This window comes from Coccinella septempunctata, chromosome 9 (genome assembly GCF_907165205.1).
Source record: "Coccinella septempunctata chromosome 9, icCocSept1.1, whole genome shotgun sequence".
Taxonomy (NCBI): domain Eukaryota; kingdom Metazoa; phylum Arthropoda; class Insecta; order Coleoptera; family Coccinellidae; genus Coccinella; species Coccinella septempunctata.
The window spans coordinates 17981381-17998690 of record NC_058197.1 but is presented as its reverse complement, the minus strand read 5'-3'; the positions used below and the strand labels follow the sequence as shown (position 1 = coordinate 17998690).

The 17310-nt window shown below is 42.2% G+C and overlaps 1 protein-coding gene across 2 annotated transcripts in view; it reads right to left on the bottom strand.

Annotated features, from left to right (window-relative positions):
* LOC123320360 (TWiK family of potassium channels protein 7-like) overlaps positions 1 to 17310 on the bottom strand; it is a 183588-nt gene that overhangs the window by 76805 nt on the left and 89473 nt on the right. For both annotated transcript variants that reach the window (XM_044907658.1, XM_044907657.1), the window contains exon 2: positions 14634 to 14674. The gene's annotated coding sequence lies outside the window, so the exon portion shown is untranslated. The remainder of the gene's footprint in view (positions 1 to 14633; positions 14675 to 17310) is intronic.

Sequence of the window (17310 nt, the reverse complement as noted above, 5' to 3'; positions counted from 1 at the left end):
GACCCACAGACCCTACAAATGTCATCTGCTGACTTTTCCATATGGTACAAATGATATTTGTGAAGGAAGTGCCCTGTCAGCAGTCCAACCATCATCCGAAGCTCTGCTCGTGAAAGCTTTACCAGTTTTCTGGTGTTGGTCGGTGAAATCATCACGAATTTCTTTGACTGAGTAAGTCCAGGAGTGTTTCTCCAAAGGGTTATTCTGTTGTTCAACTCCCATTGTTGGACAACTGCCTTATATTGGTCTTTTCCAAGCTCAAAGGAAGGCTCAGGTCCAGCTGGTGTTAACCTTGATGCTCTTTCTGCAAGTTCATCGGCTTTTTCATTTCCTCCAACACCACAATACCCTGGTACCCATAGTAGCGTCACTTTATTGCCTCTGGCCAGTTGCTTTATGGTATTACGGCACTACCATGTCAGTAGAGAACCCTGGTGCAAATCCCAGACCAAAGTCATCATCAACACTAAGCATTTTATTCTACATCTAGAGGTAGTTTGAAGGACTAACCCCCAGGATCTGGAGAGTTTCGAATTAAAGGCAGCACAGATCAAACAACGTCTCATCAACCACAATCAACAAGTTCCTTCGAGATTCCCCATAACAAATTGCACCGACCAAAACGCCGTAAATCCCCCAAATCGATGGAGGAATCAGCAACACTCGCTACAAAACGCGTTACTCCACGTCGCGCCAAGTGCAAATACTTAATAACCAGTTCGAACCGGTTCCCGCACGCGTCGCCACCTATCGGCGACCGCCGATAACTCACACGCCCCTCGCAAACTCTAATTATAACCTCTTAGGACGTCCGACGAGATGAACGACTTTATAATAAGACCGATTCATCTTATTCGGCCGTCTGCCATTATTTCTGATAAGCGGGTGCCACATGTATTTCCCGAAATCGCAATCTAGCAATGTCACCGGGCCCGGAGCACCATTTATTACCGGTTACGGACGTGGGCGTTATAAGAACGTCGCTTACATCTGTCCCGGCCGGGCGTGTATTTCCTGCTCGCGATATTGGGTTATAGATGCTCTCGGTCGGCCCGGTCTGACGGTACGGCTGATCTATCGACGACAATTAGATGGGAGGAGGGACTCCAAGTTGTCGAACCCGATTTTGTTTACTCTCTGTAACATAGTGAGCAAGATCGCTTTTCTGAGTGGCGTATGTTGTACTGGCGATCATTGATTGTGTTCAATAAGAGAAATCTTGGCCATGCTACCAGAAGAAGAGAAATGGATATTTGGAAACAAATATCCTCGCCTATTTTGATGTCTAGTAACACTTTGAGCACGCTACACGACTACTTCAATCTCTTCTTCAGTCTCTTCATTGAATTGACCTTAAAAATCCTCGATGGAGAAAACTTCCTGCCGTCTAATGCGAAAGTTTCTCGGAAAATTCCACGTCCTAATGACTGTCCCGATTTACATCCGATCGTTGTAATGAAAATCGATTTATTTTCAACCCCCTGCAGCTAACAATGGTTCGTATCCTAAAAACTTCCTCATCTGCCAGCCGACAATGGACTTAATGCATGGGAAAAGAAGTCGGTTCTGTTTCTGAGCGAAAACTTTCCTTCCATTATTTGCATCGTAATTAAAAATTGGATTTTCCGTTTTCCTCTTCTACTCCTGGGGGTTCAGAGAGGTCCGTAGAAAGTTGACAATGTCGGAGGGGGTTTTTCCATTTGGTTATGTTGGAAACATTGATTCGACTAACGAGATTTGGGAGATTTGAATAGGGGCTTCGGATATTTCGGGAAATTTGTCGGTTTTTCCTGAATAAATTCGAAGTTTACCTTGGTCCTAATTTCTTAGGAGCAATGGGAAGGATTTTCGAAGGTGTCTTGGTGAATATTTAGATTGAAAAATGAAGGCCACGAAGCATTGGAGTCTTATTGCGACTGTGTGCCCTCCTGTGACCGAAGAGACCCAACCGTGACCTACAGATCGTTCCACACTCATGGATAGTCACCAACCAGATCTGGCCGCCGCTGTATTCTTCTCGAGTCTCCATTATAGCTGTGAACCAAAGACCTCCACTGTGATCTGTCTAACGCTAGTTGTTCCCAGTTATAATTGGCATTAACTGATTGATGCAGTATATCCTTAAACCGCTTATACTGGCCTCCAGGTTTTCGAGCTCCCTCTGTAAATTCCCCTTACAGAGCTATTTTGGGGAGTCTTGTGTCTTGCATCCTCAGAATGTGGCCGCTCCATCTGAGTCGGGCCCTCGTTACTTGAGTCCCAACTGTTATACAACTCGCGCGCTGCAAGACTTCTGCATTTGAAACTTTGTGGAACCATCTGATGTGCATTTTTTGTCTCAGATGACGTTGTTGCGTTTTTTCAAGCTGTTTAATGTGTGGCCTGTAGGGAGTCCAGCTTTCGTTTCCGTGAAGAAGCGTTGGGAGGACCACTGCTTTGTAAGCATCTGTCTTGGTCTTCAGATTGAGGTCCTTATTTTGAAACACTCTGTCTTTTAACCTCCAGAATGCCCGTGATGCTGAACTGATACGGTTGTGTATTTCCGTGTCCAGGTTAGCTCTAGTATTTATGAAGCTTCCCAAGTATTTGAACTGCTCGACCTGTGCTAGAGTTTCAACCTCCAGGCTGATATCTGATTGAAGGCTTTCTGGCGGACTTACCAGGATTTAGGTTTTGTCAATATTGAGCCTAAGGCTTAAAGCTTCATAATTTTCCGGATATTGTATCTGATACACCCGCTATCAATTATATCTCACCCTCTCGCTCCCTTTCAACCCTTCCCTTTCGGATAAATCATAATTTGGAGTGGCTCATTCGCGTCCGCGAATTTTTTTCAAGAGGATCTTTCCCAAGGCTAGAATGCAATTACGCGGCATCTCGTTCAATCTCTCGAATTTGCAGATTCAGTTCGATGGTACTCGAAGAATTCAATTATGGTAATGATCCACAAAAGGTTTTCGCGCGGTATGACTCTGCAATGCGGCTTTTTTCAGCATTTGCGGGGATTGGGAGAGGGTTTTGAGTGAAGTGGAATATTCTCGACAACTTTATCGACTGCCATCAGCGAATTGCTTCGTAAAATGTGATCTGTTGTATGTGCAGAAAAAGTAAGAATGCACTTGGAGAAAATTTGGGATAAAATTTGATTTTTTGTCGAATTTTCGGATATCAGTATTCGTTATTCTTGTATGAGGAAACTCAGAATCCATTCAACAGTTCTCGAATCAACGAAATTCATTGAATAACTAAAAAAAGCTTTTGTTTTTGACTCTTTTTCGTTATACATGGCGTGTACACCCTTGGCTATCCTATGTTATGTTGTTTCATAATTGGAGACAAGAATTTTCCAGTTCTGCTCGACCAGTAGGGTATAAGGGTTGTTTTTCACCAGTTACAGTGTGAAATCGAACGAAGGATATCCACAAATCAGCAACTTCGACAGAATCCCCGCTCGCCCAGCAAATTTAACGTCTCAGCGTTTCTCCCCAGCCAGCAACGGCATTTCTACGAACGCCAGATATAAAACACGTAACTTAAATTATAAAATTCGGACCTCATTCGATAAAATTAGAGAATCGCCAGCTGTGAATTCGACGAACGGGAAACGGAACAGGATTCGTGCCAATTCTAACACGCTGTCATGATTTTTATTGGGCCATAAAGCAAGATTGCAGTGATATTTCCTTACCGAGATCGTCCCTAATCGTAAAAAAAGCAATAGCATATTCCGAGCAGATTCTCCCTCTTCCCTCGCTCTGGAGTTGGCCCGGAATTTTTCCCGGAGTCGTGTATCGAATTTTCACCCTCTTTTTATCCGATAATGGCCCTCATAACATCGACCTTTCTCTGAAAACTTTTCAGTTGGTAGACCACAATGTTCTGTTGTCCTGTCCTGTTGATTTTTCGTGTTATTACTTTAAAGTATTTCTTCTTTAGTTCTTAACTTTCCACCACAAATTGTTGAATTTTCATTGAACCAAACACGAAACCCGCAGTTATCAGATATTCCTAATAACTACAAGATCAATCAGGGACTCCCCATACAAAGACCGAGATTCAATGTCCAAACCATTAGGGATTACCACCTCCAACTGCCGCATGAGGGAGTTGCATCCCTATACCAACATTACCCCCAACATGGGGCGCTTATTAATTCTACTGTCTACGCTTCGGTGCAGACAAGCCTTTGATCAAATTGGGCAATCTGCATTAAAACCGCCGGTGTATACTTGCTATATCCGGCAACTGCATTGATCGGACGTTTCACGTACAAATGAGGGATGGAGACGGAAGGAAATACGTCAACAAACAGTGGTAACCATTACACAACGATGTAAACCCGATCTACCCCTCAAAACTAGTCGTCCAACGGATTTTTTCGAAACCCTCCGCACCTTACCTGAAAGGGTGAGAGGGTAGTTGGATTGTTTTGCTTGGAGATCGCAGAATGTTGCGAATTATATTGAGGAACGGATAGGAAGGAGTAGTATATCAAAGAGAGTTCTGCCTCACTGTCAAAAAGTGAGTAGTATATCATAGAGAGTTGATATACAACTCCTTCCTATCCTATATCAAAGAGAGTTCTGCCTCACTGTCAAAAAGTGATTAGTATATAAAAGAGAGTTCTGCCTCACTGTCAAAAAGTGATTAGTATATAAAAGAGAGTTCTGCCTCACTGTCAAACAGTGAGTAGTATATCAGAGAGAGTTCTGCCTCACTTTTTAACAGTGAGGCAGAACTCTCTTTGATATACTACTCCTTCCTATCCTATATCAAAGAGAGTTCTGCCTCACTGTCAAAAAAAGAGTGGTATATCGAGGAGAGTTCTGCCTCACTGTCAAAAAGTGATTAGTATATAAAAGAGAGTTCTGCCTCACTGTCAAAAAGTGATTAGTATATAAAGAAGAGTTCTTCCTCACTGTCAAAACGTAAGTAGTATATCAAAGAGAGTTCTCCCTCATTTTTTGACAGTGAGGCAGAACTCCCCTTGATATACTACTACGATAATTCATCACATCGACTTCTTTTGATCGATCCAACAGACATAACATTGATGAAGAGAGCATCTCGCCTAAGTAGCACTGTCTACTGATCTGCCGGCGTGGTTAAACATGGCACTTTCGATAACCCAGGACCTAGAAAGCGCCAGTCGCCTGCCGACAAGCCGGATCGAGACATAATTCGCGATCTAATCCGCCAATAATATGGTAATTCCAAGGACCAGCGATCCTTTCGAAACCTGTCGTCTGACTCGGCCGGATTTGGAGTTACCGAAATCCTGGCATTTGCATATCTGGAAATGTCAGATTGAATAATTCGGAATGACGCCGACAACATTGCATATGGATTATGGGAGGGATGACACTACGCCAGAAGGTTCTCCGTCGATATCTCTCGGTGTTGGCGGGGATTGACTGAGATATGTCTCATCTGGGGTCGAACAAGAATCAAAGTGGGACTGGGATGTGTTTATGTTGTGCAAGTCCGTTGACGCTGACAGTTGGCCTCCAGCGGTGATGCATTTGAATCAACATCAACAAAATTATTCTGTCTGTTAGTATTGCTTCTTTTCAATGCAACTTCCTGCTATGATAACCTCTCAAGCTTTTTTTCTCAAAAAGTATGAGATTGACATTTGATAGAAGAAGTGTTGACGATTTATTTTACCCTCATCTGATTCTTTGTCGTTCAAAAGAGGAGCTGAATCATTGATTTTGCTGAATTTGAAGAAATGCATATTTCTAGTGAGATGAGGTTGAGAATAGGGTAATAAGAATTGTTGATTTGGGTAAAAATGAGGTTGGAACAGGTTAGGTTAGGTTCAGTTGAGGTTAGGTTAGGTTCAGTTTAGGTTAGGCTCCGTTGGGTTAGGTTGTGAGAGGTAAATTGAGAAAGAAAAGCAGAATCATTAATTCTGGTGCTGTTATCAAATATGTTAATCATTAGTATTTAGGTTAGGTTAGTTCAGCTCATGTTAGGAGGAAAGGCAGAATAATTTATTTTGGTGTCGTAATCTACGACTGAGTTTGAGCACCACACAAAAATGTTTCTTCTGAATGTAAAATTCGGACTTGCAAGTAGAAATTGTGATCTGAAGGCAGAGTTCTGAGTAGCATGTTGGAATTCTGAGACACAGGTCAAAATTCTCACTTGTGGGTAGGAATTCTGAGATACAAGAAGGGATTCTAGAATACAACATAAGAATTCGGGCACTAGGGGCAGAATTACTCGAATGCCATTTCTTGTTACTCAGAATTCTGACTTGTATTTGAAAATTCTGGTTTGTATCTTAGAATTCCTACTTTTACGTCAGAATTATTCTGACTTGTATCTCAAAATTTCGACATGTATCGCAAAATTTCTTCGATTTCCATTTCAGAATTACGACTTTCAACCCAGAATTCTGGCTTGTATCTCAGAATTACGACTCTTGACGCAGAATTCTGGCTTGTATCTCAGAATTCTCACTTGTACCTCGGAATTTAGAATTCCGTTCCAGAATTCCGACCTGTGTCTCAGAATTCTGACCTGTATCTCAGAATTCTTACTGGTATCTCAGAATTCTGACCTGTATATCAGAATTCTTACCTGTATCTCAGAATTTTGACTTGCAACACAGAATTCTGACTTGTATCTCAAAATTCTGACCTGTGTATCAGAATTTTGACTTTTATCTCAGAATTCTGACCTGTGTCTCAGAATTCTGACTGGTATCTCAGAATTTCGACTTGCAACACATAATTCTGACTTGTATCTCAGAATTTTGACTGGAACTCAGAATTCTGACTTGTAACTCATAATTTTGACTTGCACCTCAGAATTCTGACTCTTGACATAGCCAAGATGAAAAAGAAGAGGAGTCGGAACCTTAATTTTTGGTATTCAATCAACCATTTCGTTTACACCCGCTAATTATTCTTGTGATATCGTTTCAGCTGAATTAATGATTTGAAAATCGTACAATCGAACATAAAATTCCATATGCACCAACTATAAAAGACAAACAATCGAAAAAAAGCGTAATTCAAGGAGCATTTCACAGCGGGACTCGACTATCCAGCTACTGCGCGCCCACACGTCTCGTAACGAATAATAAATGAACGATCCCAGCTCATTTGCATAGCTGTCAGGGTAATTTTTCGTCGTGATTTTCCAGCTCCGTGCTCACAGTAAAAAATTCCATTAATTCAATGCACACTGGTGCAGGAACGCTCGATGGCATGCCGAATACGACCGGCGGTATTTATTATATACTCTATATCGCCGTTTTTTTTTTCGCGACCAGGCACGTTTTGATAGATGACCCGTTATGTTCAAATACTTGTCGGAAATGAAGGACCATGAATAATGTCGGGAACGAGTCGTGATTTGTTCGCTGGTTGTTAGAGTTCGGATGGGTTTCGATTGGATTTGGGGGCGCCTGGCTGCCTGTCGACAGGTTATGGGCCCGGGGATCACAATAGTTTATAGATGTACATGAGAAATCTTGTTCTTCTTCAAAATAGACATCTAGGTCCACCAGACAAGTCCTCACTTATTAGCAGATGGCTCTAACACCTCACATGTGGAGGTAGGGAGAGAAGAAAGAGACTAAATGAAGAATGAAGTAACTTCTATTGATGCAAAAGAATGGAAACAAGGTTTTCAATCGAATTGAAACTGAAACATCTTCGGAAATTAGGTTTTACTAAAAATGGCGGCTAATTTTAGGGTATTATGTTCACTGGTATCATTGGAAGAGTTGACGAAGATGAAAACATAGTTCAATTTGCGGAGACCTGTTTTGGTTACAAATGGTAACTTGCCAAATTGATACTCCATTCTCTGGTGATTCTGGCTTGTTATAGCTGCCCAATGGGTTCATAGACCTGAGCCAGACAAGGCTTCTAGTCAGAATTCTGAGATACAAGGCAGAATTCTCGGAGAATGGTGATTATTCTGAGATATACCAATCAGAATTCTGAGATACAGGTCAGAATTCTGAGATACAAGTCAGAATTCTGAGATACAAGTCAGAATTCTGAGATACAGGTCATAATTCTGAGATACCGGTCATAATTCTGAGTTGAGAGTCGGAATTCTGAGTTGAGAGTCGGAATTCTGAGATACAAGACAGAATTCTGAGTTAAAAGTCGGAATTCTGTTTAAATGTTTAAATGCTTTTGCCACCACAGAATCGATGAAGCTGTCAGTATATGAGAGATGGTTATCGAATCATCGTGTTCCAACGATCAGTCCGCTTTAACGATCATGTCTTATTTTTCTTCTTCTCGCTCAACTACTCCCTAAGCACCATTTCTCACCGATATTCCGAGCTATAAAATCCGCAGAAGAGGCTGCATCTGCGAGAATTTTTCTACCCTATTAAATCCATCCGATAACGATGATGTGAGTGAATAAACTCATCAGTCATCCGAGTCTATTTGTACGATCGGTTAAGAAGGACCGTGCAAATACCCGATACCTACATTTTTTATGCTACAAAGCACCCCATTCTACACTTCCCAGTCTGCCCAAACAAAATGAAGCATAAAAGACCCCAGTGTCACTCGAAAATGCCTGGGCCGTTTGTATCGGACGACGATCGGGTTTTCCGGATAAAGCGATCGCAATTTTTTACGCGCACGAAGGGAAAACGCCGATATAGGTCGTCAACGTGGCCGCAATCCGGAAGGGTTCGATTCAACCCATCCAATGGCGTACTGCTGGGATAGAATCGGGTGCGAGATCTATTCAGTTCCCTCTTGGTGTTGGTTTGGCAAAATTGGCGACGAAACCCGGGAAGACCTCTCTTGAGACATCATCTTGGAAAAACCAGGCTGTTATCAAAGCAGGAAAGGCCTTGATGCAGTACAGATGTCAGCAGATCCGATTGGCAACACAATAGACCTTAAGGTCGCAATGTGAAACGAAATTCTCTCAAATCTCCTTTTATAGGGTGAGGAATTCTGTAGAGAACTCTCTCAAAATCTCCTGGAGCATATTCAAAATCAGATGAATCAAGTATCGCCTGTCTGAAGTATAGAAAAATTTTGCAAGGTCATTTTGGGGTTTTGATCCTCGCCGTCAGTCTCCCCTCATTATTTCTGTAGCCTCATAGCGGAGGAAATTCGTCCTAGTCATTCCCCGCATCAGTCTCTCGTACAGAACGCATCATCTGTTCCATTTCTTCCCCGGAAGAAGCCTCGAAATCCCGACCCCTCCAGAAAACCCACCATCAATCCGCAACTTCCGAGCAAGACCAGGATAAATACGGAAGATTCAATCCCTCTTCACCGGCCATTTACTAAACCGACCTCGGCATGTCGAACTGGGGCCAATAGGCCGTAAGAATCGGGCCATAACGAAATTAGTTTGATGTATGGACGGCCGCCAGACTTAACGAGGTCCCATGTGGATGGCGCTGACAGGGGATCCGAGCAGTCATTTATAAGGTCCTCTCGATAACCCCACTTCGACAGAGGCAGGGCTGTTGTGTGGGCCAGCTTCCGACGTTTCGTCGTACGAAGAAAAACAATTCTCGCATTCACTGCGATAATCAAGTGAATAGAAACAGCTTCAGGTCGATGGGGGCTTGCTTTGATGAAGGGGCTGCATGCTAGGGATAGATCACTTGCTTTAAGCGAAATATCTCCCACGACTTTCTGCATCTAAAATGGTACTAGGCATGTCTGATTCTTGAATGCTCAGTGGACCTAGACCAAGACCTGATTCCTATAGAAGTAGAAGACAATCTCCTAGTCAATAGACAGACGATATGAAAACAGTCGTAAACTGTAACTTGTTATAAAGATCCCATAGATAGATCCTTCACTAAGAACAGACCTACACCAGAAAACTGCTCAAGCAGTCACGAGCTGAGCTTCGGGAGATGGTGGGACTGCTGACAGGGCACTGTCGGTACAAATATCATTTGTACCGTAGGGAAAGTCAGCAGATGAAATTTTTAGGCTCTGTGGATCAGAAGTAGAAACAGCTGAACACTTGGTATGCAAGTGTCCAGAGCTGGCTGGCCTAAGAACCACTCATATGGGGAAATCTCTCCTAGATTGGGGGTTGAATAGAAGTCGTTTTTCAGCAGTTATAGTTATAGACGGTCAGGAATATGATGAAATAAATTAAAGGCTTCAATTACATGGGTAGGTGAGCGGATAAATTAATTCACAGCCTTAATTTGTATTGCCACGAAATACCTCACCCCTACCATTCAATTCGATATAACGTCTACCTTCTAATTCATCTTCAGTTTTGTTTCGTGCGTTCTCCAGACGAGGTGGATATTCCTACAAATAACCCTGTGCCTTTTCAATAATTATCAGTGTTATGTAAAAATTCATATGGGGAAACCGGTCCTGGATACTCACGAGGTAACGGACAAGGTCCCTAAGGATGTTGTCGGTTTTATCAACACCATTGACGACCTCCTTGGGTTCCTATGAATGAGTAGGGTAGGCTAACCGAGTCATAACGACCCCGGTTCAAATAATAATACCAATCGAAGGATTCCGGCACGACCGAAAAAAATCTAATCCACTTTTGGATTATCCGGATTCGAGGAGCGTCTTGCAAACACGAAAAAACATGCGTAAAAGACAACCGTCAACACCCGCTCTATTCACACCTCCTCCCAACCCTCCCAAACCTCGTAAACATGCCATATATAATTCAGAGATGAAAAACGCCTACCGGCAAATTTTTCACGATTCCTCGCAGTCGACTGCGCCTTTTACTACATTATTTAGCCGCGTCCCGTCCGCGGTCATGATTTATTTCTGCCGTTTGTTATGCGTTGTTGAAATTTTAATGTAATCACATAGCCGGTTTCAGCAAGCCGAGGAACGGTCTCGCACTGCGAGTATTAGCCGGTTCCTGGGGCATTGCAATGGCCGTTTCTTCCTACGTCTACCGTGGCAAATTGCTGTTTTCCCACGCTGATTCGAATTAAGTATGTGGCATGGCTTTCCACCTACATGCACTCAGATTTCTGAGGTTTATGGAAACTGTAAACCTTCTATGTCCCATAGAAAGTCTTCTGAACATCCCAAATATGTTACTCTTACTTGAACTCACATTGTTGTTGAGGCTCAGGCCTTATCTCCTCTGAAGGTGATGTGGCAAATCTCCAGCGTTCTACAGAAGTCCAGCTTCCAGCTACCTCATGACAGGTGGCGCACTCGCCTACATAGTCCTCGAAAGAAGCCCTCGAATTACATTATATGGACGTTCCAACGAATTGCGAGGGAATAATTGCTTGGGAATTTGTAGTGTATATGAAGTAGGAATTGATTGATGGTTCAATCACTCAATCAGCATCACCTGATACACCTATAAACCCTCGACTGTGAGTCGAAAGCCAAGAAAACGTCAAAACTCACTCCAAACGCTGACGTCCACGTTTAAACAGATCAAATTCAAAGCGAAAACTCAGAATCCACCTTGAACCACATCCAAAGCCATTCCCTCAGTTCCTTCCGTCCTAATATTCACCTTCCTCAGCCACCCCAGCTTATCAGACACCGTTTACTTCCGCCCAGTTTTCATATCGCTTATTTATTCAAAGCCCCAAGATACAGCGCCAAGACTTTCATCCAGCCATAAATTGAAATGTATATTTCAATAAGGGACGGGACAGGTCCAGTTTTCACCCCTAATCTAGCCTGCACTCGTAGTTTATCCAGGGAATTGCGTCGTTTCGTGCTCAGGAAAGCGTCGGAGATATGCACGGATGACTTGATCTGCACCACGACTCGATTATCGTAGATCGTAGAAGGGAGAAATGAAAAGTGGGTTTTCAGAAGGAGAATATGGTCGTCTATCTTTGGGATTGTTGAATAACTCAGTCAGAAGATGTTTACTGCAACTGGCAAGGGTCCATGAGAACCCTTCAACAACGTCATATAGGTAGAAGAATTTGAGTTATATTAAAGCGCCATGGCAGTAATTTCCAAGCTGTCTGTCACCAGCGAAGGCCTTATTATTATTCGAACCGGGGTCGTTGTGACTCAATTACCCTACCCTACTCATTCATAGGAACCCAAGGAGGTCGTCATGGTGTTGATAAAACCGACAACATCCTTAGGGGCCTTGGCTTTCCAGGACAGGTTTCCCATATGAATAGTTCTTAGGCCTCCATCTCTGGACACTTGCATACCATGTGTTCAGCTGTTTCTGCTTCTGATCCACGGAGCCTACAAATCTCATCTGCTGACTTTCACATACGGTACAAATGATATTTGTACCGACAGCGCTTTGTCAGCAGTCCCACCATCACCCGAAGCTCAGCTCGTGACAGCTTTAGCAGTTTTCTGGTGTAGGTCGGTGACATCATCACAAATTTCTTTGACTGAGTTAGTCCAGGAGTGTTATTCTGTTGGTTCAACTCCCAGTGTTGGACCACTGTCTTTTCCAAGCCCACAGAAAGGCTCAGGTCCAGCAGATGTTAACCTTGATGCTCTTTCTGCGAGTTGATCGGCTTCTTCATTTCCTTCAACACCACAATAACCTGGTACCCATAGTAGAGTTACTTCATTGCCTCTGGTCAGTTGTTTTATGGCATAAGGACACACATTTGCGAGCATTGTGACTCATGAGAGTAGGATTGTAAGAGAATCTGTAGCTGTTTACTGTGATTGTGAGGCTTATCCTAACCTACTGCCCCAATATGAATATGCAATGCATCGATGGCATCCGTTTGTTTGTTCCATCCAGCTTTTCACAGGAGTATTTCAGCCTCTTCCTGATCCTCGAGCTCGAGCTGGATAAGTACACCTAATTTAAACTGTAAAGTTCCAGTTGAGAGCGTTGAAACATGAGCGTCCCCTCCTTTTATGGGCCACTTCGAAACGCCGTCACATCCCAAGAATAAAAATGAAATTTTCAGTCTCACTCTACCCAGAGACCTACTTATGCTCCACGATGCAATTCCGGCGGAGACGGGGACGTTACACGGAACGCAGCGCCATCTACATTATCCCGTGCAAGACGTGACCCGAATCGGTTATGCAATTTCAATATTGCGCCTGTCTTACAAGAACTGGTGTTCGATACATATAATACGCCCATAAAACGGTGGTGTCTGGGAAGATTCCTGGTAGGGAAATCTACAGCGTCGTTGTTTTACGGGATTGGATATTACGCCGGGGGTTGTGCAGGTCTTACGCGACAACGTCGGCAGCGGCAGATAAGTAAATACGGGTATATATTTCTCGATAAGCTCATTTGGCGGAGTGGATGGATGATAAATTATCCTCCTCTCGTTTATAAATGGATCCGACGCGATTGCTCGAGTGGCGGCTCTTAAGAGGGTCGGTAGTGTCGTTAGGAGGGATCGATTATGCATAAGGCGGCGCCTTTGATCTTATTGCTTGGTCATGTTATCTTTTGAGGCGATCAACGTACGCAGATGCTTATCGTTCGGGGACACTCTGTATAGGGAAATATGAAGTGTATACGCGATTTTGCGAGGTATTTGGGACTAACAATTCTGACTGAGCCTTTCTGTGGGCTTGGAAAAGACCAATATGAGACAGTGGTCCAACAATGGGAGTTGAACAACAGAATATCCCTCAGAAGAAACACTCCTGGACTTACTCAGTCAAAGAAATTCGTGATGATTTCACCAACCTAAACCAGAAAACTGCTGAATCTGTCACGAGCTGAGCTTCGTCTGGTGGTGGGACTGCTGACAGGGCAAATATCATTTGTACCATATGGGAGAGTCAGCAGATGACATTTGTAGGCTCTGTGGATCAGAAGCAGAAACAGCTGAACACATGGTATGCAAGTGTCCAGATCTGGCTGGCCTAAGAACCATTTACTTGGGGAAACCGGTCCTGGATACTCACGAGGTAACGTCTAAGGCCCCTAAGAATGTTGTCGGTTTTATCAACATCATCAAAGATCTCCTTGGGTTCCTATCATCCAGCAGTAAGGTCAGAATATTGGCTTTTCCGGATCATTAAAAGCTGGATGTAAACTGAGAGTGTAGGCAGCCTAGTCTAACTGGAATTCTTAATGATACACCACTCAGCTAGTCTAAATATAGCAAGGACATCACAAAGAGTAGACGAAGAAATGTTCCGCTCCATCTGAACCGAAAACATACCCTTTTTTACGACATTCCTACAGGACTAAACATATTTTCCATTCCTAACAATCCAGCCAAGTTAATGGAAATGGAGAATTCTCATATTCTACGGCTCTCTGGATGCTGGATCGGGAAAGAAAAATACTTATTGCACTTCTCCTACACGGACTACTTTGTAAATAACGTATCTCTTATTTTTGAGCTCGGAAAGGCACTTTTTTAGTAAACTTAGTCGAAGTAGCGAAATTATTAAAGGAAAACCGTTTCACGAACAGAAAAATACTGTTTGGATTGTTTGTTCACACAAGAGTAGATAGTTGTGGTTGATTTCTTCTTAAAATGAAAAATTCATATCAACCAAAGTAGAAACTGATCTTCTGGCAAAGTGTTGCATTTGAATGATTGGTTGAAACAATTTAATACTGGACTCGGAAAAATTCGGAAAATATACGATTCTGTTCGGTGTTTTCTTCCTCTTATTGAAGCGAGCGGAACATTTAATGAATAGAATGCGAGTCTTAGTCTGAAAACAAATATTTCCACTTACCCTCTTTGCTTTTACGAGCTGCTGGTATGATATGTTTTTATCTGGAAAAAAGAGAAAAAGTTTTTCAGTGAAGGATGAATGTTTTCTCCTCTCTTCTATAGTTTTTTATCGGATTACATTCCTTATTTCTATGAATGCAGTATTTGAATTTATGAAGCACGAATCCATTCAACATTACTGAATGATCCAAGGAAAAAATACGAGTAATTGTGAGAACTCACAGCCTTAATTATCGAAGCATTTCAAAAATACAGTCTGCAGATGGAAGAACCAGAGCCACCATGTCCAGAAGAAGAAAAAATTATAACAAATTGAAATATGGAAGTCTGGAAAACACCAGCAAATGTCAAAGTCGGGGATACTCTATCATCTGACTTTGAAATTGGGTGTTCCGCAGGGATCCGTCCTAGGACCTCTATTGTTCCTACTTGCAAGTCTGAGAGTTGAGATTTTGCTCACGAAACGGTGAAATTTGGCACAGTCCACAATGTGTAGTACGAAATATGACGTTATGAGGCCTGTCAAATCATTTTTGGGATACAAAAGTTAGAAAATTATCCCATAAAAGTGGAACACAGGTCACAATCGGACTTTTTTCTGTTCCCCGTTATTCCCATATTCTATTTCATCGGAAACAATGCATCTGAATTGATAAAAAACCGATTCACCTCACTCACCATCGCCGTTGACTCTTGTAACTGAAACAGACCCTAGGCACCAGGCAAAAACCAACCGAATCAGCGAACTGCAAACCGAAAAGCCACGTTTCCTCGATACTAGACCAAAAAACTTCGGCATCTGCATCTGCATTCACTGCCATGCACCTCGTATACATTTCCGGCGGCATCATCAAAAGCACTAACGAGATTTTTACGAGATGGAAGCTCTCGAAAATGAAATATGAAGCTGCCGCATATCCTCCGGTTATCGAAGTTCGAAAATTGGCCCTCGCGTTTCTCCTAATTGCCAAACGTAATAAAGTATCTTCCCTTTTTTGGAAAGAGCCTGGGAATGTATAGAAAAGTTGGTTCTGGGGGTTTTCTGGGATGGATCGGACTTGATTAGCTGGAAGGTGTTCTGAATCAATAATGCCTCATTGATCCACGAAGAAATACGAGTTGATTCATTCTCGCTTCGAAGGTAACTAAGTTTGTTGTTCTAAAAATGGTTTCATTGATTGAACTGGTCAGATACGAAATTAAAACAATGATGAAAATCACTTAATAATGCATGATTCACTAGGGAATTTTAGATGTTTGTCTTTGAGGTGAATAGCTAATCAAATTTCTGATAGTGGCAAGTGGGACAAGGGACCAATTCTTGACTGTGATCCAATATTTTCAGAGTTCAGACTTGAGAATAAGAAATATACATTCTGGAATACCAACCGGTACAAATACTTCGTAGATGAACATTTTCATTATGAGCAAAATATTCAGGACGATGCAGCATAATATTGAGAGCTGAAAGAAGAAACAATAAATATGAAATACTAATAACTGATATTAAAATCATACTATCTTAGCAACTGTGCCTTATACACAATAAATCATAAAGAAAGGAATTTCATAACCGACAAAGCAGAGATTCTTTCTGGTGATTTAATTATGAACGTAGATTATAGAGTAGAAAGATGGGAAACGAAGCTACTAAAGTGATGTGAGCGCCATCTGTGTTTCAGATGTGTTATTGAGACAAACAAACAGAAAACTGTTATTGAACAGTTTTCTGTATTGCTAGTACGCCTTCAGCGCCATCTCATTGTCAAATGTGGCAAACACAGGCCAGAATGTAGACGGTTTTTAGTAGTAGACATATGAACTGGAAATGATAATAGATTTGCCTGCTCTCGGATTTGAAGTAACTTGAATTTCCACCAGAATTATGCGACGGTCATCTGAAACTTTACTAACAATGGACAGCAACCCTCAAAATCATACTCGAAGTCATGATCTAGAACTCCATTTGACAAGCAAAATATCCAACAGTGACTGAATCAGACGGACACGTCAATCTAGGTCGAGAACAACAGGCTTTCACCCTGAGGATCGAAAGCAGCACCATTGTGCGCAAAATGGGGACAAATGAGGATCGAGACATACGGAGATCGTCAGCACTGCTGAATTTCTCATTCGTACCGTTCCGTATATGGCGGGAAAACCATAGGGAAATCATGGATAGGCGAGACAAACACGTGCTTTCATCCAAACGTCAAACGAAAGAGGTTAGAAAGAATAATTAATAGGACATTTCGGATCGGCTGACTTTGACAGGACCGCTGAGGGGCACAGAGCACAGAAGTGTTTGTTAGGTTCATGTCATTGTGATTTAGAGTGGTCTTGCGATAAATATTTATAGATTGTGTTCTCTACAATGTACGTCAATCCGAAATGTCTAATATGTTTTTTTTAGACAAATGGACTGCCCGTGACGTCCATTGACAGATGATTCAGATTTAAGGTTAGATTTTAATCGGTTAGGTAATGTGAGGTAAGTTCCTGATTAATACTGTAAAAAAAGAAATATAGGATAGTTCTACATGACAAGAATATCTAAATGAAAGCTTCACTGCTAGAGGAAGTATATAAGACCAAAGTAATATAGAAAAACCACCAACTGAAGATTGGTCCTGCGAGCCGGATTTTCCACCTGAATAGGAAGCATATACCTGAATCCT